Source organism: Macaca mulatta, chromosome 18 (genome assembly GCF_049350105.2).
Source record: "Macaca mulatta isolate MMU2019108-1 chromosome 18, T2T-MMU8v2.0, whole genome shotgun sequence".
Lineage (NCBI taxonomy): Eukaryota > Metazoa > Chordata > Mammalia > Primates > Cercopithecidae > Macaca > Macaca mulatta.
Window position 1 is genome coordinate 53,759,326 of NC_133423.1, and position 23,971 is coordinate 53,783,296.

Here is a 23,971-nt window from a genome sequence, read left to right on the forward strand (position 1 = left end):
ACTTAAAAAAAAATTTAAAACCATCCTTCACTGCACCAAGTCATAACGAGGCATACCCAGCAAATGCTGCACAGTTAATGTTGCTCATGGACCCCCGTGGAGCGGAAGGATTTTACTAGAACTGTATGAAGTGCCTTGAAATTAATTTTCCTATAATAGAAACTACTTAAAAGAATTATCTTGCTGTGCAGCAAATCACTTCATGTGTCAGATTTATGCTTTCATCTGGAATTTTCTTAACGGAGGCAAAGGCAACAAAGAGATGGTTTGGATGAACTTAAAATCAGAGTCTACCCAAGCCCCGAGCTTTGTTCTTGGGTTTAAAAGACTTCAGAAATGTTGAGACCTGAAGAAATGCAAGACTGTTGTGGATAATTTCAGGCGAATGGAACTTCTAATATACACCATTTTCTTAAAATGAAGGTACTAAGGCTGTAGGAAGGAGACAGAGAGTTGGTCAATGGTGTACAACACACATACTTACACAAATGGACACATACATACACACAGCCATACACCTATCTGTTGAGGTGTACGTAGACATGTCTCTTGTTTAGGGATTTTTCTCAATTAATTATACAGTTTAAGATCTGTATTAGTGTGGCTGGGCTAGGCTTTAGGACAATAACAAACCAACTCAAACTTAACACACTAAAAGCTCACTTCTCATTTGCTTCACAGGTAGATGCAATTTGGCGGGCCTTGCTGAGTGGTCCCACTACGCCCAGATACTGACTCAGAGAACCAGCATGAGGTTCTACCATCTCAAAGACCCATGCTTCCAGTAGTACTGATGGAGGAAAGAGAAACCAGATAGAATGGGAAGATCAAGCAGCATGTTTTAAGACACTGGGAAATGATGTCTATTCCTTCTGCCATTTGCTAGAACTAGTCACAAGGTGCTAAAGTAAATACATGTGATACCATGAAATAGAATTTTGTATTTTTTCCAGGAAGAAGGAAAAGGATTGCCGAGTATCCAGTCAGTCCCTGCAACAGAATGAAATTCATTACTCCTCCACCTGACATCAATAACATTATCCACACCTTATACTGGATTCTACAGTCTGTTTCGCCCTATGGGAGATTCTAAAGATACAGCAGGGAGGATTAACTTTCCAGAAGAAGTTTACATTCTAGTGGTGCATAGAGAGAATATGCTGTAATGAAGGTAAGAGTCCATTCATCAAAAAATCTGAATAAACAATTCAGAGAAATATATGAGCAGGAACATGGAAGCATGGCTGTGACTGCGGTGAGGGAACAGTATGGTAAAAGATGATACGAGAGTGGAGTAAAGGATGAGCAACAGAGGATGTAAAGACAGAGGCAGATTCCAAGCAAGCATATCAAAGCAACAATAACCACAGATTGTGAGGGTGTGGTATGTGCCTATGCCTAGCAAGAATAGACAACAGATATACTCAGATCCTACTAAATTGTCCTTTTACATTTTTTTTTGACAAATATTTTGGACCCCCTTCCTGACCTGAAGAATGGAGCAGGAATTAGATCATCAACGGCAAATTTTGGAGAAGCCTCTAGACTAATGCTCTCAGTAGTCCCCTGAAAGATATCGTTGTCTCCTTCTTTAGAGCCAAGATGAGCTCTAGGATGATTAACTTTGGCAATAAGTATTCATTGGGTACCTGCCATGAACCATGCCCTACATTTCCTTCTGGATCAAAGTCATAATACTCTTAGGGAATGTGAAAAGGATCTTAAAACAGTCTTAGGATTGAAATCCAAGGCTTGATTGCATTCAACCATAAAATATGGGAATCTAGAAAAGAGAAGAGTCAACAAAATATGGAGAAATGGAAAGGAAATCAATGTTGGGAGAAAAATGTAAAAAGTGAAAGACGCAAAGATTTAGGAAGAAATATCCTTGAAGTAAGAAGTAAACATGATTGAAAACCCAGTTTTTCAATCTTCCATGCCATAGTTTATGAGAATACTGCATAATAACACTGAGGGCTTATAAGCAAACAGCCTTGGAACCCATGAAGTGCCAAGGGAGAATCATGGATTAGCAGAGATTGTTCCTTCTTGCTCCAACACATCACTAGAGACACCACTCACTCAAAATCACTGACTGCAATCGTGAAGAAAATGAGGTGTGTATGTGTTTGTTATGAGGTCTGATTTCCAGGCCCTGACTAAGCATTGTTGCTGAGAAACAAATGGACAGCTTGTTACTTTGTGTCTCTTCAGTTAAGCCATTTTTTTTTTCAGCATGCTTAAATCAAGTACCAGATAAGTCTCCCTGATCAAAGTGCAAAGGTGAACTGATGTGTCAGAAGAAGGGGTGCAATCTGCAGCACTTCTGTTTAACAGACCCAAGAGGAAAAATAAGCAACAGCGATGGCACCAGAAGAGGAAGATTCCTCAAAGCCAAGCTCAATGCATAATGATCATACTGTTTACTATTCATTATCATCCCTTCCACTCTTTCTTGGTTGAGATTGAGTACTAGTTGGAGTTTTGATCTCTAGATTTTAGCTTCCTATGTAATGAATCATTTTCAGGAAGGCTTTAAGGAAATATTCAGCAATTGAAATATCTGAAAAAAAAAATACTTCTGTTCTCTTTGTTTTAATTATAGTGCTCACAATGTGGAAAATATTCACTATCAGGTTGTATAGTGAGATGGTGACCATTGTGCTCAAATTTGTCTGCAACACATCTTGCCATGGCTGGAAGAGACAACCCTCTTTTTTATTCAGTTTTGTTCCAGGCAGACCTTCTCTCTCTTTAGTTTGTATGAGTAGGATATTTTAGCTCATTCTGGAATCTAACTCTGGAAAATTCATCTCAATCCCTTGATCAACATACATCTTACTCATCCCGGTAGGCAATTTCTTCTTGACTCTGTAGAAAGATATGCTTTAAGGAGCTGAGTAACAAGACTTTAACTTCTGTGGGCCGAGATTCCTAACCAGAATCCCAGTTTAGTACCTCTGATCTGTAAACCATGTCTATGCAGTCTTCTATTTCTAAACTCTCCTTATTCTAGATTTGTATTTCTTATTTGAAATTACTTTTTTATCAAACCCGTTTTAATATGGGCCCCTCATTTTCAACCTAAAGAGACGAGTTTAGGGAATTGTCTATGATTTGTCAATGAGGTTTAAGAAAGCAGATACTATATTTGTGAGTTCTAATACCTAAAAGTAGGTGATATGTATACTTGACAGCAAACCAGTGCTGGTCATTATAAATTCTAGAGAAGAACAATTATAAAGTCTATCAGTTTCTAGTCAACCCTCTATTCTCCAAGTTTATTGTATTTCTAGTCAATGAAAACCTGCCTGATTTGAGGAGTTAGCCTGTGAAAATATTTGCTGAACCTGGTTCCCTGGTGGGAAATACAATCCACTAGAATCAAATGTATTCATGAAACATAAACACATTTTCATTATCTGTAGCTTATAATCAAAGCAAAGTTTCTTGCTTTGACAAACATCCTATTCACTTTGGAAATAAAAGTGAAGCACAATTTTTCCATTTATTAATTGTGCATCCCTTCTGCAAACATTAGCTACCAACTTGCAGTTGAATCTTAAGTCAATCTCTAGCCCTAAAAGGCACTGCTCAGTTTCCAAACTCTTAGGCTTCACATTCAGAGTGGGCTATAATCTTGGCAAGATGCATTTTTCCCATCAACATCCATAATGTTTCCCCAGGTAGGAATTTGTCAACGGAGGAATTTGTAAAGTCACCATCTTCACAGAGGCCCTAGAGAATGAATTTAGCTGATGTGTGTAAAGACCTCTGAAGGTGAAAAATGGGGCAGGATAATGCCAGAGGGACTTTCTTGGCAGCGTTGGGGAATCGTCCATGAATTAAACAGCAGCAGTTCTCATATGACCGAGAGAGAGGGCTGTTTTCTGAAAGAATTACCAGACATCATACGTGAAGATCAAGAAGCAGTTGTTTAGATGAGATACCTTTATAAAGGCCCATATCTACTCATTTCAAATTTTAAAATGTTTTAAAGCAAGAAGGAGATATAAAACCTTGAAACTTAACAAACAAAAATAATTAAAAGACCCAAAGCAAGAGATTGCAAACCTTTGAAGATATTAATCCTCAATTCGAAAGGGAGAAAAGGATTACTCACAGTCTTACAACAAGATGTCCCATCTATAGAAAACTACTTCAGCCCTAGAAACCTTGCTCTGTTACATAAATTATTTTGTAAAATTAGAAAAAGAAAATTCTATCTAAACCTATCTCTGATGTTATTGTTTTTCTTTTGGCGTAGATGTCTTCTAAATATTAGACAATGGGTAAATAGGGAAACTTTTTATACTGTGAAATACATATATATATATATATGCATATATATATATACAGATTTTTTTTCAATCAGTAAGCTTAGTAGTTTATAAATGGAAAAGTATGAGATTCAATGGAAATATCCATATTTTGGCATCGTTTATTGGCACTAGGACATATTTTAATAGGAAATATTATGTCAACCTATCAGTAATTAATGAAGAAGTAAATAAATAAACATTGCCTCATTCTTTTCCTTTGAGCACTAATTTGGAACTTTTGGTGGCTTAACCTACCAAAACTCCTCCAGTCTCTGTCTTAATTAATTAATTCTGCAGCAGGCAAATTCTTTTAAATACAACACTTCAATTCTAGTTGCAAAGCTCTCAGTTTCTTTTTATTTCCTAGAGGATAAACTCTTATGCATAAATTCTTAGCATGCTATTAACACTTTCTACAATCAAACAAATCCATCTTCCCTTTTACTCCCTTTGCAATTGCTACATAAATCTGGATTTGGTGCTCCAACAAGCCCTGCGTTACCTGACTTCCCTTCCTTGCTTCATACCTACTTCACCTGCCTGTACATATTCGTTCCCATTTTAAACAATCCTTCAAGGCCCAGATGAAGAGTTCCTTTCTCTAAGCAGTACTCTCAGTTTACTGCGATGTAACCACAATCTCTTGGTCCTGTGAAACGATATGAGCCATTGTTTTTACAATAGAACATAGCTTGCCTTGTGACATCATGTACAGATATCTTCTATTGTTAACAATTTATTAAGTTTACGTTCATAGTTCGTTACTCCAAAATGCTGGTGAGTAACTCACAATTAAGAATAGCTTCTTTTTTTCCCACCTCTCTTTCCTCTTTGTTCATTTACAACTACAAAGGACTTTGTACATAATCAATACTCAAAAAATATCTATTAATTAAGAAGTCTTATGAACTCCAGTTCCCACTCTGGTCTTCATTTTGATCATTTACATGTGAATATTTAGGAGAATGACAGAGCCTTTGAGTGATTCCAATTTCATCATTTTTTGGCTGTTGTGTTTTTTGTTTATGTGATCCTTCCTTTTAAATCCAACTTTTGAAAGTGGTCATTTCCTGCCTAGTGTTGATCACAATGTAATTTTGAATAAAGCACATTCTCTAGGGTCCTTTGAGCTCCCAAGTAAAAAGCATAATGTAATGCAAAATTTGTACTCTTATATACGTATTGCTTATCAAGTAAAATCCAAATGATTCACCTATTAGAGTTGCAAACATGATTCTTACTAGAATAGTTTTCTCATAAGACACATCCACAATTTAACAGATTTAATCATCTGACAGTTTCTCCAGATGTTCTAGATCCTTTTTGTTTTTGTTTCATTTGATTTTATTCAATTAAACCTTTCTGTCTTCTTTTTCTTCTTTGGTGTCCAGTCCTTTATCTGCCAATAGTAAAAGTTTTCAGGATCATGGTCCTATAGAACCTTATGTGAAGCTTATACATGTGTCATGTCAACGTTACACGGAATCCATGGAGCATCTTTCTTTTATTCACAATGGTGGGGAACCAGTGTAGTCACATTTAGTTTTCAGCTTATTCCACGCTATGCTAGTGAGCTAAGAACCCTGAGGCAAACTGGTCTTTGCAGTAGCTGAGTTCCTTCAGATCCTTAATTTTATAGATTGAAGACTTATAACTACTAGTTGTGAGTACCTCACTACATTGACCTAATAGTAAACAAGTGTAATACAGCACATAAATATTTGAAATCCAGTCTTAAATGAAAAAATATGTATTCTATAATGAATACTTAATTAGGACTGCAAACTGAATATAAGGAATGGAGCCCCTACTGCTTCTGAGACAAAGCAGAGTAAAATGAATTACCATCATGCAGGGAATGATATTAATAGTGTCCAGCTTTATAAATGAATCCAATTTTAAGCCACTTTAGTTGCTATCATACTGAGAAAGAGTGCAACATGTCTAACATATCATTTCCTTTCTGGAAAATGACAAGATTCAAACAGAAAACAATTTTAACTTGCTGATGTTTGTCTGCATTAAATATTTCTAATTATTGAGCACTCACAGTCAAACATCATTCAGAAACAAACGTCAGTGCTCTTTTCAGCATCAGCATGTTGAGAAGAGCCATCTTTTTTATTCTCCCCTTTACAAAAGAAACAAAGTAGTTGAAGGATTGTTTGGGTGACTTTACAGCATCAGTAATTGTTGGTTTACTCCATTGAGTCTATCTCAGGGAAACAGTTGATGTTTTACTATATGTGGCAGCTTAGGTTTATGTGCTGTGTTTGTTATTCATATTATTTACAGGTGGGTGAATTCACCAGGAAGTAATATAGCAAAGAAAGATGCCAGATTAGCCCAGGAAATACCATTTCCTCCTGGTAGGAGCAGTGGCCATTCTGGTGATTATTGTAGTAATCGGGATGATAACTAAACTATATAAATTGAACCTAAAATAAATCTATTTTTCAGAACTTAGCTTTTGGGGGTTGGGGGGAATGGAGTTTTTCTTTTGTTGCCTAGACTAGAGTGCAATGGCACGATCTCTGCTCATCGCAACCTCTGCCTTAAAGGTTCAAGCGATTCTCCTGCCTCAGCCTCCCAAGTAGCTGGGCTTACAGGTGACCACCACCATGCCCAGCTAATTTTTGTATTTTTAGTAGAGACGGGTTTTCACCATGTTGGCCAGGATGGTCTTGAACTCCTGACCTCGTAATCCGCCCACCTTGGCCTCCCAAAGTGCTGGGATTACAGGTGTGAGCCACCGTTCCCAGCCCAGAACTTCTAATTATGACAAGCTGTTCACCTACTATTGAGATTCTCTATTGTATGCTCAGCCTGTGCTAGTCACTGGATTAAATAGAGTTGGCAATAATGGTATTCCAAATTTGGAATTTAAGTCTTGCTCGGCAGAAAAGATCAACATATATGAAAAGTATTGCTCAACTCCACATGATACAAAAATCCTAAATAAGGTGGTTAAGAACGCCATGTAAGGAAGGGAGAATGAGCCTCAGCTAAGAGGCATCTGTTCCACTGCTGAGACAGGAGGATAGCTCATTTTTTTTTAGAAGTCCCTCATTGTGTTTAACCAGAGCAGGGGCTCAAGGGCTTTGCTCAGTTTGGAAACACTCCCCTTCTCTAAGTAGTCTTCCATGGTTGTTTCTAGGCAACAACCATACTCTCAAAGGCTTTATACGGGAAGGAAATAGTAAAGAGGAGACAGGGTCACACTCCTTGGGATCTGTGCAGCAACCTGAACTTAGGGTAGTGCTCAAGGTCCTCTTTCTGAACTATGGCAGGGCTGGAGGAGAGATGTCCTATTGCCTTAACTACCAACTCTCGTCCAATTGATAACCTCATTCATGGCTATGTCCTTCCAGGCTGAAATCAAGGCCCATACATGCTCTAGGATATAATAGTATATGAATATATTTCTTTATATAATACATGTAATATATATATTACATAGTTTTATATATGTGTGTGTGTGTGCATGTGTAACTAATATAAGTCAGATGAAACACAAATTTAGGTCAGCCAAATGTCCACCCAGGCTACCCATCAACAAACTCTGCCTCTGTAGATTATCTAGACCCACATTTTCCCTCAAGCTTTGACTATCAGGAAAAAGTAGATGTATCATTAGGTTAAGGGAACAGGAAGTCCTCAAGCACATTTAATTAAACCACCAAACTCCAAGGCACTAAGACAGTGGATAGATGGATGGATGAATGGATACATGGATAGACTGATAGATACATGGGCAGATGAATGGATGGATGGAGAAATAGGACAAATGGATTAATGTCTTCCTGGATTGTCTTCTCCTGAGCTTTGCTTTCTCTTCTCTAGCTACTGTGAAAATGTGAAACCTGAGATTTCTCTTGCTTGAGAAGCTCTTTAGTTATTAAAAGAACGACTCTTCAATTTTATGACTACCTTGAATATCTTAGGCAAAAAAAAAAAAAAAAAACAGACGATAATGACAATTACCATTTATTGAAGACAGTGTAAGTCCCAGGCTCTATGCTGATGGTTTCATTTGTATTTATTCATTTATTGTTCACAATAATTCCATGAAGTAGGTCATATTTTTCATGTAATACCTACTTTTTCAGTAAGAAAACTAAAAAAAAAAAAAATGTTCAGTCAGGTGCCTAAGTCATGTAGCTAGGAAGCATTTGATCAGAGTTTTGAACCCAGAAAACGATGACCTTTGAGAACTTGCTCTTAATTGCGGAGGAATTAGGCTCTTCATGATGCTAACAAGAGGCTGAAAACAATACCTATAGGAGGACCTTATATATTCTCACTTCTACTTCTTTTTCATTGTTTCACAAAGCATGCTCCCCCAAAACTTCACAAAATGCTGAATGATTTTGCCCCTCTCTGCAAATGAGCTCTGGAGGGAGTCAGCCAGCCTGGATAAGATTGTAATCGCACAGATACGTCTTGTTTGGGAAAAAGCACAGTGTCAGGAGGGAAGAATGGATGCTCTCCATCCATGGGCGACACCCCTTCCACTTCATGATATACGGACACCAAAGACACCGTATATCATGGTGACATGCACTTAACCTTAAAGCTGGTCCAAGCGCTTCTGTGCTCCCCAGGGAAGCTGCCATAAGCTGTGATCTATGGAGAGGGCCCAGGGCTGCTCTCTGCTTGAGTTTGTTCTGTTTAGAGAAGTCCCCCAAATGCAATTATTGACTTCACTACGAAGAGACATTTCTTGGAAAAAAAGTAAGTGATATGCCCCAGAAAAGGAAGGAATATGAAAAGGGAATCTGGTCTTTCTAGAAGTGGTTGCCTAAAATAAAGTGATATGTTGTAATAGAAATAAGTTAGACTGGGAATCAAAACACCCAGTTTCTGGTGGTTTTCTCACATCAACTTCAGTGACTCTGAACAAGTCATTTTACACTGTGGGTCTCTGTTCTTTCACATGTAAAGTAAAGCAGTAAAATTAAATGTGTTCTTTATTGTTTCTCAAAGTTGTCTAGAAAAGGAATTTCATTGTTACTGAAAATTAAAGTTCATTTTGTATCCTTTTTGGTATCTTTCCTGTCTAGTACAAGGCAGGCAGAGAGGTGTGTAATAAATATTTGTTGAATTAGGAGACAGGAAAGTTTGCTTACGGCTGCACGGAAAACAGGAGCCATAGGACCCGACCTTCAGTCTGAAATACACATTTGATAAATCTGCCTCAATTTTTCACTGGACTTACTAGAGTTATTTTTATGAAAAGCCAACAAACAAACACAATATCTTATATTGTGCTTAAACATAATGATAAAAATGAGATTCTTGCCGTTCCCTAGTGATGGCCTGGAACCATTGTTATTTCATCAGGGATTGATCATTATTGTTTGGGTAAAGATATGACTGCAAAAGGCAAAAACATTATTTTTCACAAGTCAGACCAATAAAAATGCTAGAGCTGTAACTATATATATATGCATAGCTAGTGTGAAAATGTGAAACCTGAGATTTCTCTTGCTTGAGAAGCTCTTTAGTTATTAAAAGAACGACTCTTCAGTTTTATGATTACCTTGAATATCTTAGGCAAAAAAAAAAAAAAAAGATAATGACAATTACCATATATTGAAGACAATGTAAGTCCCAGTCTCTATGCTGAGGGTTTCATTTGTATTTATTCATTTATTGTTCACAATAATTCCATGAAGTAGGTAATATTTTTCATATAATACCCACTTTTGCAGTAAGAAAACTAAAATATATATATACAAAGTCCTGGATTTCACTGGAGAAGAATGTAATTAAAATAGCTGTTCATCTTACCAGTTCTATTTTATTTAAAAAAAATGACTGGAAGGCCAAGACGGGCGTATCACGAGGTCAGGAGATCGAGACCATCCTGGCTAACACGGTGAAACCCCGTCTCTACTAAAAAATACAAAAAAAAAAAAAAAAACTAGCCAGGCAAGGTGGCAGGCGCCTGTAGTCCCAGCTACTCAGGAGGCTGAGGCAGGAGAATGGCGTCAATCCGGGAGGCGGAGCTTGCAGTGAGCTGAGATCTGGCCAATGCACTCTAGCCTGGGTGACAGAGCGAGACTCCATCTCAAAAAAAAAAAAAAAAAAAAAAAAGATGATGCAATTTAGAATGTAATTTTAAGTTTTAGTTTAAAAATGTAGTTCAATTCTACAAGGCAGGCACACTAATTTTTATAAAATTTAAAATTTTGCTCAATATATAAAAATGTTCTACATCATAACGTGTCTCATAACAAAGTAGGTTTTTTAAAAAACAAATAACCTTTTTGATGGTTTTATAGATGATAGAAATGCTTGTTCTTTGGTGTTGTAAAGAAATAGCACTTGAACATAAATTTAATTTCTACTGCTGTGTCCGGTTTCTGTTGGCTGGAACGGGACTTCACATTCTGTATTTGTCTTGATGGGCTAGCAACTTAGAACTTTTTAAAAGAGGCAAAGGCAGAGGAGAACAAACGAAGGAGGAAGTAACTTGTGGAATGCTGAGAAAAGTAAAAACACTTTCAAATAAGGAAGACGAACAGGCTATGAGTTACTGCTTGCTTGGACTAGTATAAGCATAACAGGGCAAATATTTAGGCTAAATTGTGGGGGCTAAGAACATAAAGTACGTTGATTTCATTATTATGGCCAGCAGATATTTAAGAATGTTAGCACAGGTCTTTGAGTAAATTTTGGTTCTAAGTTACTATTTATTCCTAATTAGACAGGGAGGCAAGTCTTTCAAGAGGACCTTCTACTTTAGTTTTTACACAGAGTTTTTGTTTACTGCTAAACTACCCTTATTTACGAATCCCCAAAACCATCTACAATGTTTTGTTTTGTTTGGAGATGGACTCTCAGTCTGTCACTAGGCCGGAGTGCAGTGGTGCAATCTTGGCTCACTGCAACCTCCACCTCCCAGGTTCAAGGGATTCTCCTGTCTCAGCCTCCCAAGTAGCTGGGACTACAGGCCCACGCCAGCACGCCTGGCTAATTTTGTATTTTTAGTAGAGACTGGGTTTCACCATGTTGGCCAGGATGGTTTCGATCTCTTGACCTCGTGACCCACCCCCCCACCCCCCGGCCTCCCAAAGTGCTGGGATTACAGGCGTGAGTCACCGCACGTGGCTTACATGGGTTTTAAAGCAGCTGGTGATTTGGTGTAACATCCCTGAATTCTGTACCTTACTCTTAAGAAGACTTGGTTATTAAGTGCATTTGTACTATTGAAGCATTGAAGGTCACATTTGGGATATTTCAGACCAGCTCCGTTCAATGAAACTATGATGTGAGACACATATAATTTAAAATTTTCAAGACACCACATTTTAAAAGTAAAAATAAACTGGTAAAATTACTTAACTCTCTCTCTATATATACTATTTTAATTCCAACATGTAATTTATATAAAAATATCAATAAAATATATGACATTATGTTTTCCACTTGAAGTCTTCAAAATACAGTGTGCTTTTAACATTGCACAGTACATTTCCGTTCAGACCTACCTCACTCTATGTCCTTAGCAGCCTCATGGAGTCTCATAAAGCCCAGTGTTGCTTCAAATAACAGCTTCTAATGCGAGAAATGCTAGAGTCTGATTTGTTCGTTTATTTGCTGTTTTTTAAAATTTGTTTTATTTGACCTATTTGTTTTACATATTGGGCCAATTCTGAGATTTTGTCAGTATAATATAAGTTTTGGTTATTTTTTCCTTAGTGCATATAATTCTGTAGCTGTCCCTTTTACAATCTTTATCATCCCATTTTTGACAAAGGATTTCCAACAATGGCAGACACAGAATTAGAAGAAAAGCAGAGAACAAAGGGTCTGCTACTATACTGAATGATTAATCTCTCTCACACACACACATACACACATGCACGCATGCTTGCATACACACACATACACAAACGTACTACTCTCCAATTCTCTGATGAGTGGCAGAGTAGTTTAAAATTGCCACAGAATCCAGGGATTTCTATCAGTTCAGGATACCACAAGGCTATGGTAACATCAGTGAATGTTTTATGAATATCTACTACATGAACGGCCTTGTGCAGACAGTAAGCAACCTCAAGAGGGGACTTACTAAAATGCTTTTAGAGGTCCATTGGGAGACAGAATTTTTTGCTGGATAATTGGTGAGAAAAGAGTCACATTCAGTGCCTATGAATCTAAAACTGGGCTGTACATTCATTGGTAATTCGGAAATTCCGGGCAGCTAAGAGGTCTGATCTAGTACTTTGTAACCATATGTACTTTCCGCTTTGTGTGACACTGCCAATGAAATGGTCTCCTGGATCCTGCTAACATCCCTTTTACATAGGCATACTGGGATCGAATGTATCTATTGGCAACTCAGAAAGCCAGAATACAAAGAAGTTTGGTAACTTACTCAAGGTCCCATCCAGGAGATGTGAGATCAGAACCATGGGGCTCTGGCTGCCATTCATTTACTTTGTGTAAACTCTACTTCTGTAATCATCTTTGAAATATTTGTCAGTGGGGAAAGAACTTAGAAGTTTATTAGGATTTAATTAGTTAATAAGCTTAAGAAAACACAATGTTTCCTCTGCTATTTCTCCAGACCAGATACCCCCTCTTAAGTGAATCTTAACTGAGCACCACTCTCTTGTTGAAAGTGTCTCCTCCTTTGGGGGATCTTTCTGTTAACTCCTTCCCTGCTAGAGAGGCTGTGATAATACTTTACTGGACACTCACACATGAGTTAGTTAAAACTGCCCCACCCTCTCCTCCTCTGGGCTGAGTCTGCACTGAAAACAAGCTTCTCCCTACAGCAGTACACACGGTGTTTGTCATGTAGTGAAGTTCAATCCCAGCATGGTTTGACTGACACTGATTAGGGGTCTGGGGAGCTCAGACTTCCACTTTCCCATGACCTTCTGGTGCACTCGGCATGAACTTCCCTGTTCCCTACCAGTCAGTTCACTGTCCCAACATACTTGTGTTTGGCTTCTCCAAGGGCATTTCGTGGAACTCCTTGCTTCTCCTGCTTTCAATGCAGCAGGTAAATGAACATCACACTCAATTTCAGCATCAGACCCATCCACACCTCTTCATTGCCCTCACCGTGAGATTCCTCTTCCAGCCCCCAATATTGTACTATGATAGGGCTGCTTATACAGATACTTGATGTGCTTGTCTAAAGGGGGATGCCTTAAACACACAGTGCCTATATTTCAACTCAGCATTTGGCCACACTTCTTAGATTATTTTGTATACATATGTACTAGCTTGTAGCTGGCTGAAGGATGAGATCAACACACCAGCATTAACCTGAAGAGAGGTCTGCTGTGGCCTGACACTAAGCTCTGCCCATGGCCTTGACCTGTTCATCATTTTCATCACTTTATCATTTGCAGATTGAATCATCATTTGAAATGTGTTTCAGAAATGTCATTGTCCCGGAGAGCCGGTATTGCTTGGAGTTGAATAGTAGCAGTTAGGTGCAGAAATGCAACCAGAAGTGCACATACTGAATCTGGACATGAACATTTCAGTGGTTTCCAATTGACTGGAAACTTGTTCCCACAAAGTATATCAGCTCAAACACAAAGAAGTAAACAGACTGCCCAGCAGGCAGATATACCTGGACATTCTTTAGATGGACAAGCCAAATCCTTTATGAGCATACCTTGGAGCTGGCTTCTCCACCAATTTTCTACATTTTAATTAGTGATGTTGTCTTCCATACAGCTCCCCAGTCAGATACCTGAGTGTCATCCTCATCTCTCTCTTTTCCCTACTTTCAGCTTGTCACCTGACCTTCTCAATGTCTCACAAATCTACCACAAACATCAGAAAATGACAGAATCAGGGCAACAAGTACAGTTCGAATAAGCTCTAAGTATGAACCAGATAACTCATCCACCTCCACTTACCTGGATTCAGAAATGCAGTATTATGGAATGTCATCACTGCAGGGACCATTCCTATTAAGCGACCTAGCCTTTCCAAACACCTTTGGGTTATGTAATAATACAAGTAAAAACAGAGACTTGAGGATCAACTAAAAATCTAACACATATTTCTAGTGCCTCTGAGATTTGTAAAAATATTTGTAAACAGGAAATTATATGAGGGATTTTGAACAACCCTCAACCCAATTAAAGGTTAGAGGGAGCTCCTGCATCTCAGAGGTTTGCATTTGGGAGTTCGTATCACAGTAAGAACCACCAAGTAGAACTTTTCCTCTCTGGTTGTTATCCGCTTGTTGGGTTCCAATGTATGGCTTGGGGCTGAGGGGAAAGCACAGCAATACAGAGAGGCCTAGGGGCCATAACATAGTCGAGCTGTACAGACCTCACAACAACTCAGACAGCCAAAGCACTGGAAAAGAAAGTGGCCTGAGGAGGTGATAGAGAATATCTGAGCCCTGGTGTCCAGAGAGAGTAGAAAGGGATTTGGATACATCCCAGATCTAAGTTTCCCGAGGCCTTTGTCTCTGTCGCCCAGTTTGTGGGGACTTGGATAGGCAGCAGTCATACTTCATGTGGCGTAATGAACAATGTAGGCTGAGGGACAGTTGGCAAAGCCTTGGCAGAGTTTTTGATGCTTATTTGAAAACCTTTACTCCTAACTTGGATCTGCTCTTCTCACTCCTGTAAAACAGATGAGCTTGACACACATCCAGCTTCTCTCCACAAATGCAGTTAGTTCCACAGGGAGACCAGGGCCCACAATCATGGAAGGATCTACCACCGGAAGGCATTAGAGAGCCTCGTCTCCTGCAGTCAGAGATATGAAACAATGACAAACCCCCTTTTACCTCTAGGAAGTTGCTGCTTAACAGAATTACAGCTGATTCCTGGATGTTCTGAAGAACAAGGCCCACAGCCCCACTGTAGTACTTCCTGCACTGAGGCTAAAAATAATTCACCAACTTCACTGGGGTTCAAAACAAGGGTCCCCTCCACCTGAATGCATGACGTCACACAGCAGCTTCCACGGAAGACCTTGGACAAGAGGTCCCAGACCAGGAAGGCCTCGCTGGAATCTGAATGTCCACTTCTCTGGCAGTCCGTGACCTTTTCTCCAAATAATGCTTTAAAGCACCTGAGCCAAAATGCATAGAATTACCAAAGAGACCTATTATTTTTGAAATGTATCCACAAACACCTTTTTCTCTCCACAAACATTTTAGGAGCTTCAGAACTACTGCGAGGGTCCATGGCAATCAAATAGTTTGAGGTAAAAAGAAAAATAAACTCTGTATACAGCTGAAATCAGGGCTCGTCTACTCCTGCAATAACCATACACAGCCCTGCCAGTGTGCACAAGAGAAAGAATCCATGAAGCTGTCTCTGCATGCTAAAGTCACCAAGAGTCGGAGTGGGAAGACACTCGCATCTGTAAATGAACAATAGAGTCCTCCTAGGGGTGAAATCCTAATCTGTAAGAGTTCAAGCTGACCACGGAGGGCCACATGGCTGACACATGAGAGGAAACAAGAGGAGAGGCAAATAGATATTTTAATGTAGGACCTCACTGCCTTTGTGACACAAATGAAAAAAAGGGGAGTTTGGGAAGCCTTGGGAAAAATAGCTTCCACGGCTGACGCTGGGTATCAGGTAATTGCTTAGATCAAGTATTATGCTAGGAGGTCCAGTTCCCCACCCCATCCTGTCTATCCCTCTGTGGGTGGACACTAATAATGAATAATCCCTCGTGGGAGAGGCAGTAACCAACAGTTACACCTATCTTGAATTTTCTATAGGGAACCATCTCAAACTGTTGGTATGATCTATTACTTTGCTCATACTGCAACTTAGTCCTAAATTTGTATTTCTTGAGTCCTGTGGTCTTGCAATTGCTTTTAAGACCATAAAGTCCTCTAAAAAAAATCTGCTGACCCTCTGTTTTTATGTATTTAGTGAGTTGCATTTCATGTATGTCCTGATGTGGTATTAGAGCCACTCAAAATAGGAATCATAAAAACCTTCCTTTATATTAGGACAGGTAATTTCATTTTCCTAAAATGAAAGCCAGTCCCTTTACTGTAACCCCCAGCACACACATATTCCTGAATTCTGGCTTTGCTATGAATTGGAGTGCTCTAAGGGAGCTGCCATCTACAAAACCATAAACCCATAAACAAACTCTCTGAACACCGAGGATAAGCTTTTTGTTATTCTCCTTTTTTTCTGTAGGTTTGGCTATTGAATTGCAATGACCACTGTTTCTTTTAAATGCACTTTATGCTGCTTCCCATAACTGCTTATTTTTATCATCTCTTTTCACTGATAGAAGCTTCCAAAATCATTGCTTTGGCCCGTCCCTCGGTTGCCTCTCCCACAGTGAAGCACGGTGATTTCTCACAGTACCTGCTCAGGGAGTTGGAATAAGGAGCTATTACAGCTTCAATTGGAAACTGTGGAAAAATCAGAAGAAGTCATTCTCAGATAGTTAACTGCATTTGGTCCGAGATTAAACTGCATGAAATGGAGCATTTGGGTCATTGGATAGATGTGACAAATAGCAAAATATAATAAATAGACTCTAGACTTCCCATCCAAAACCTACTAAACAAAAGAAGTACTTTGCATGGCTGACACAGACACCCAGATAGGTTTTTATTTCTAAATATTGTGATTAATCTTTCAGTGTCCAGGCTTTGGAGAGGACCCAAAACATCACTGCCCAGTGAACTTCTGTAAACTCACATCTTCATTAAGGGTGATATCATTTATATATTGCAGATTCATTTACCCTTAAACCATCCAATTGTCCTTTTATGGGATGTGTTTAGGGCCCCTAAAGCTCTGAGCTATTTTAATGAGCCATCTCAGGCTTCTGTTTCTTTGTGAAAATAATAGAATGCAATTGCCTATAGGCTACTTTCTTAACTGCCAGCTAATGTGGTTGTGTTTTAGTTTCAGAGACCACACAGGTTGGGTCATGAGCCTACTCTTTGACTCATCTTTCTAAATTACTCCATACCTGGAAAAAAAATTGGGGCACCTCTTCCATAAACTCTACTAAGTAATAGAGAGTGAGACAGGAGCCTTGGTTACATGACCCAGTCTCAGTCATATTTCTGTGTTGGATTGGTCCCTTGATGAGAGAGTTTGAATACCCAATGGTCCCTCATACTCAGCTTCTATACTCCACTGAGGTCACTGACTTCCTCTGATGCAATACCTCCTCCTCCTTTGTCTCTCCCTCTGGCAATCTGTTATGAACTATTCCTTTTGCTCCTTCAGGAAGTTTCTTGGGATGTCCACATAGTCCTGTCCACATCTCCTACTATCAACTGGTCAAGCCCATGGAAAATCTAAGCATTTCTGCCCCACACCAGCCCCCACCACAACATATGAAAAAAAAAAAGACATTTAAAATGTGAATCTTGGTGTCAAGTCCTGGCTTGCCTGACCATGAACTGTATACTGTTAAAGAATACCAGCTGGGATCTGGGACAAATCTGTGGGTCTTGCATATCAGCACAGGTCCAACAGAGATGGGGAAGAGAAGTCAGCCTCAGCCTGGTAGATTCGTATCCTCCATCCTTCCAACATGACAATATAGATGAAAAGAAACCTCATGATCCCCTTTATCCATAAAGAGGACAAGGAAGAGAGACACAAGGAGAAAATGCTATGAAAATTACCTTCATCATTTTTTTAGCCTCCAGATGTCTTTTTAAGCTATTTTTCTGTATCTTCTGAGGCCGAAAGAGCTATATTCACTTAGCTGCATTCCAGCCTTATAGTGGATACTGAGGTCTAATATTGCTTATATTTTAATAGACAATAAATGCCATCTCTTTGACTGTGCTGTGAGTTGCCCGCAGAGTAGCCCTAACCCACTCTCTAGGCAATAAAGAATCTGATGTGGGACTCCACAACCCAAATAACAGAGGAAACAGAGAGGGAAGGAAAGTGCAGAGTGCTCCAGAAGAAATCCTGTGTTTAAGGAGTGGCGGAATAATGTGTGCAGGAGACTGCTGGAGATAAGTTGCACAATCCAAAAATTCTGATGGAACCAGTAAAGCTGTGTGGAAATAAAATAGTGCAGACTGTAAAATGTTTGGGATCCTCCCCCACCCTCCTTGTCCCGTTTCTGGCCCTGGAAATGCCCAGAGTCTTTTAGCCAGGCTCTACTGGCATGCCCTCTCTTCAGCCCTCGCATCTACAGTTGACCCATATTAATTGGCAAGAACAGAGTAAAAGTGCCACTATATTTGCCTACTATATTTTCTGTGACCTATTGGTTATACCAACATAGATATTTAAGTAAGTAAAATGTCAGGGTGGAGTTCTCTCTCCATCCCACACCATCTGTGACATTGGGAAGTCACTTAGCAGCAAGGATGAAATCCCTATTACCTTATCTGTGAAATAGGATGATAGTAATACCTACCTCATTGGGTTATTGTAAGGATTAAAGGAGATAACATGAATGCTTAGAAGAGTTTCTCACACATCTTAAGCCCTCAATAAATGTTAGCTGCCATCATTATTTTTATTAAACGATTATGGTTTAATATGTAACACTTCCCAAGGGAATTTTAAAGGATTTCAATTCTTGAACCCAAAGTATTGGGTTTCAGTGATGGAATTCCAAACACCTTTAAAAGCCTATGAGGCTACAAAGTCAGGGCTTTGTGTGTGTGTGTGTGTGTGATCATCAAATTATAATCTGTCTGTCCATGTTTAAGTTTACTGATGGATCCATGTCTGAGGTTAATTTATTTTTTTTAATTTCATCTCTAAACTAAAGAGTTTCCAGTTTTCAACATGATTTGAGAACGTGGGGACTTGGAAGGCATAGCTTTGAGCAGCATTGGCCTATAAATGAATGCACTGAGGCATGTTACGAAGGCAGGCTCTGCATCTCAGGAAGGGGCATTAATTCATTTTTATGCAAGAAAGTCCATTTCCCATTATTAATGAATATTTTTAATCCTGAAAATATCACTCAGACTTAGTCACACATCACTGAACCCATTTTGTTTAAAAATTAAAAAAAAAAATCATTTTGACTGAGGTTAATCCTTGCTTTTAGATTTTCTTTTGAAACAAAGAAAGTATAGTGTTCTTAATAAAGGCAACTATCAATCTTTGAACTAAGTATCTTTAAAATGGTCATAAATAAATTCCAGTGTCCTATTTTTAGTTTACACATCAAACATCTATATTGATGTCTACCATGGTGTCATTTGTTTATACATTAATTTGTTTATAAATTCATTCATTCTCAGCACACATTTGGTATGGTAAGGGCTACCAAAAGAGGTAAACACTACAAAACAGCAAAGAAAAGCCTCATAGAGATACTTAAAACTGGGAATAATCGAAAATATTAATGAAAGAGAATCAGTATAAAAGTAATATCGAGATTGATTAAAGCCATTGTTGATGTAGAAAGGGATCCTTGGAACTACAAGGAGGAAGAAAAACATAATAGAGTATAAAAAACTAAGTATTTTTTGTATGCAAATATACCATATATGACAGCAAAACTCAAACAACAGATTAGGAAAGATACAGATGAGAAACAGTTTAATATTTTTAACACACATACAATTCCTATAAACCTGTAAGAAAACCTATAAGAAAAAGATCTACCTTAATGTTATTTTTAAAACATTTGTACCAAGGTGATAACATTGTTTTGTTATTTCTAGCCGTTGTTCAAAGTGTTTGCACCCTGTACTCTGTAATGACAGAATAAGCATGGGAGATGGAACATGAGGTAGGGAGAAGAAATCATGGTCCAGTTCAGATGCTCAAGAGCATGTAGCTATTGATCTGTTTTCAAAATGACTGATTTTTTAAAAATAAAAACATTGCTCCTTTCATTAATCACCAATCAAAACTTTCATCTGTTAGGACCATTCATGATTTCTTTCACAATCATCAGAGTATTGTTTCACCCAGCAGCACAAATCAAGTTTCATATGAAAGAAAATAGGTACCTCCCTTCATGTTGTCAAACGCTCTCTCTCACAAGAGAACTTCCCTTTTCATAAAAGTATATACTGTGCTTCTTCTACTTGCCCTAAATATGAATTAGAGATGTGTCTGTTTTACTAAGCTCACTTTTATTTATTTATTATAATTTCAAGTTATATTTAAGATCCAGGGGAAATGTGTGCAGGTTTGTTACGTGAGTATATTGTGTGATGGTGAGGTTTGGAGTACGAATCCTTTGTGTGCTTACTCAGTGCATTAGTCAGGTACATCATGCTGTGAATTCACCTGATCACCAGCTAAACAAATACAAGGAGAAAATTAGTACACTACTGGCCTATAAGAAATATTAGAAATGAGGTATAGGAGAGGCAAAAGGAAATTGCACAACTTTGGCCCAGACTATGAGTCTTGCCCTTCCCCAAATCTGACTTCTCTTACCCCATTACCAAGGTCTAATAGCTGTCTGAGGAATGGTGACTTATGGCCAAGGAGAAACTAACTGTCAATGCTGTCGGATGTTTGGAAAACATAAAAATTCTCCTTGTATTTGTGTAGTCATCATTTTCCAATTTCCTGTGATCCAAGTTATTTACGAGCTTTTTAGTGTGGCCAGCACGGGGCTGAGTACAGCCCCTAGAAAAATGTGGTTATAGACCTTGATGCCTGCTGGTTAAAAATACACGGGGCTCTTATAAATACACAGACACTGCCTCTGGTCACTCACAGGGCTATTATCCAGACGCATCCCTGCCTTACCTTGAGGATGTTGTTCTCAGATTACAGACTTTACTGTCCTTTCTCTGACCGTGTAGAAAATAAAAGAAAAAGGCAGAAGGAAATGAAAAGAGACCAACCATTAGTAGTTCATGACGGGCACAGGAAGAATAGAAGACCAGGGGATGAGAGATGGGGCCAGGGGGGACGAGGTCAGAGAGGAGTCAGGTTCAGTGGAGGAGAGTATGAAGCCATGGGTAGCTCTGGCCATACAATCAAAGAAAATGTAAGTGCATCTGGGGAGAGGAGGAGAGTAAGTCAATCATAGTAAATGTGAAATGTATGAAACACCTCCACTTCCCACTCTATGCTCTAAAGTATATTTGAAATACATTTTTTTCTTTCCTACTTTACACTCATTTTCATCTTGAAGAAAATCAATTTTAAAGTAAAATAATAGAAAACCCAAATTTGGTACAGGACTGTGGAGTCTAAAGTTTTAACGTTTATAAGAAATGGCAGCACCAGGTCTTGTCTTATGCATGTGAAAGTCATGGAGCTCAGGGTTTTGGAACCCTGGCCTTTACCCAGCATAGCCAGGAGCTCTGAGCACAGTGCAGGCTTGGCTGGTTTATGATTCTCAGAGCAAGCATTGCCCAAGTGGAGCTGCTCTTCAAAAGTTCAATTTACAAAGGGATAAATATTTTGGTAAAGAGAAAACACAAAATTTCTTAATTAAATCTACTATATTCTGGATACAGTCCTAGACATTAAGGATGAACTACCATGAACACTCAGCAGACAGGAAACTTACCTTCATATGGCATAGATTCTATTGGGAAAAATGGTTGCTGAACTTTGGTGGTAAGTGCTATAAAGAAATCGCTGCAGGGTGGGCAGACAAGTATTGATGAGGGATGTTACTATATATACGGTAGTCAGGGAAGCCTCTTCCAGTTGGGTGACATTGGAGCAGAGATCTGAATAAAATAGGGACAAAAACTTGTGGTATTAAATGAGTCCTGCAAGCAAGACTCTTCTTCAGATTCAAGTTCAGAGATATGAATTAAGAAATGGAAATTAAGAGATGGGAAATGTACCAGTCAGCATTCGAGCAAGAAGGATATGCCACCCTTTAAAGGGTAGTCAAAGTCGAAGTGGTTTAATGAAGAGATAATTAGCAAAGGTGTAATGGGTTAAGGATAACCAGCAAAGTGTTGACCATCACAGGACTAACAACAGGGGAAGCCACATCACCCTTAGACCTGGAGATCTGGGTAGGGAGAGCAGTTATCAGTCTGATCAAGAGAGAGAATTAGAAATGGATAGAGAAAGAGAGCGAGAGACAGATAGACAGCAGAATAGAAGTTGTGGCCTTCAGAACAAGAATGTAACTGTCCTAGTCTGTGCTATAACAAAATGCCACAGACTGGGCAATTAATAAATAAAAGAAATGTATTTGTCACAGTTCTGGATGACGGGGAGTCCAAGGTTAAGGCATCAGCATTTGGTTTCTGGTTTCTGTTCCTCATAGATGATGCTGTCTAGGTGTCCTCACGTGGCAGAAGGGGCAAATATGGTATCCCTACATAGCAGAAGGTACAAGAGCAAAAAAAGGGCCTAATTTCCTCCATCCCTTTTGTAAGGCATTCTTCCATTCATAACAGCAGATTTCTCATGACCTAATCACTTCCCCAAAGCCCACCTCTTATACCGCCACAATGGGGATTAAGTTTCAATACCTGAATTTGGGAGAACATTCAGACCATAGCCATAACTACTGCCAAGTGGTAGCCTTGCAGGAAAATAGTGGTAGTAAAACCTCAACCTCGCCTTTCTCCTATCCTCTGATCTTATGCTGGTGCCTCCCATAGGTCAAAGCCAAATGGAAACCAGTAGGCAGAGAAGCCCTGGACACAGAGCAAAGGTGAAAGTTAGAGTGTAGGTAAAAAAGCCAAATGGAAAATATCCAGCATGAACAATGACTAAAGCCTGTAGCATTCAATACAAAACCTTTGATACTTATAATGCTGATATTAAGGAACTGGAGGTATACAGATTCTGATGAAGAGGATATATGCGTGTCTTGGATCACTGGGAAGAAGGGAACCAGGGCTGAAAGGGAGCACTGAGAGGAAGTACAGAAAGAGTAGTAACAGAAACCCAAAGCACACATCATTTTCTCCGCTCACAATGGTTTCTAGAGCTGGCTGTCTGAGGTGAGGGGAAGGTGGATAGAGACCACGACACTATAAGCTGTGTTATTTCCAGCTGCCTCTGAAGCCTTGGATTTTATCTCTGATCTGCAGTGTGCTGTCATGTTCGTAATAATAGCAGCAGAGATAAGCACTTTTGAAATAGATCGCTGTGAAGATGAATATACTGGATGGCTTCATAGCACCTTTTCCAGTTGCAACTTTCATGTTAACTAATGCAACATTTCCTTTATTTAAAATGCACTGAGATATTCAAACTAAGAAAAAAATTCCTCTTACCTGGACTTCGATTAAAGTAATGGGTACATTTAATCTATTTCCCCTAGTTAGAGCAATTCAATTTAAAAAGAAACTTGGTTACCCCAAATTAAATGACTGTCTCTAATTGAAGTATACAGGTACAGTTTAATTTAGCCCTATAGCAGTGACCTCAAGCAGAACTCTTAATAGTTTGTCCTACTGATTTATGAAAAATTCTTGTCATCTAAGTGGTAATATCACTGGACCTACTTAGGAAGCACATGTGTTTTCGCAAATGAAGAGTGAGTCATATAACCCAGGCAGGCCCCAGACCTTCATTTTGCCAGATGAAAAAGTAACCCAATCCTAAATCTGTATCAAGTATGTACTGGGTATCAGGAGAAGAAACTAGAGCTCAAGGATTTTAACCCTAATTGGCTCTATTAGTGACAACCGGGGAGAGGAACTTGGAGAATCTTTGTCCTAGACTTGGATTTTTTGCATTGCCCTGAACTCCCTTCAGATTTCACAGTACACTTCCGTTCCTGAATAG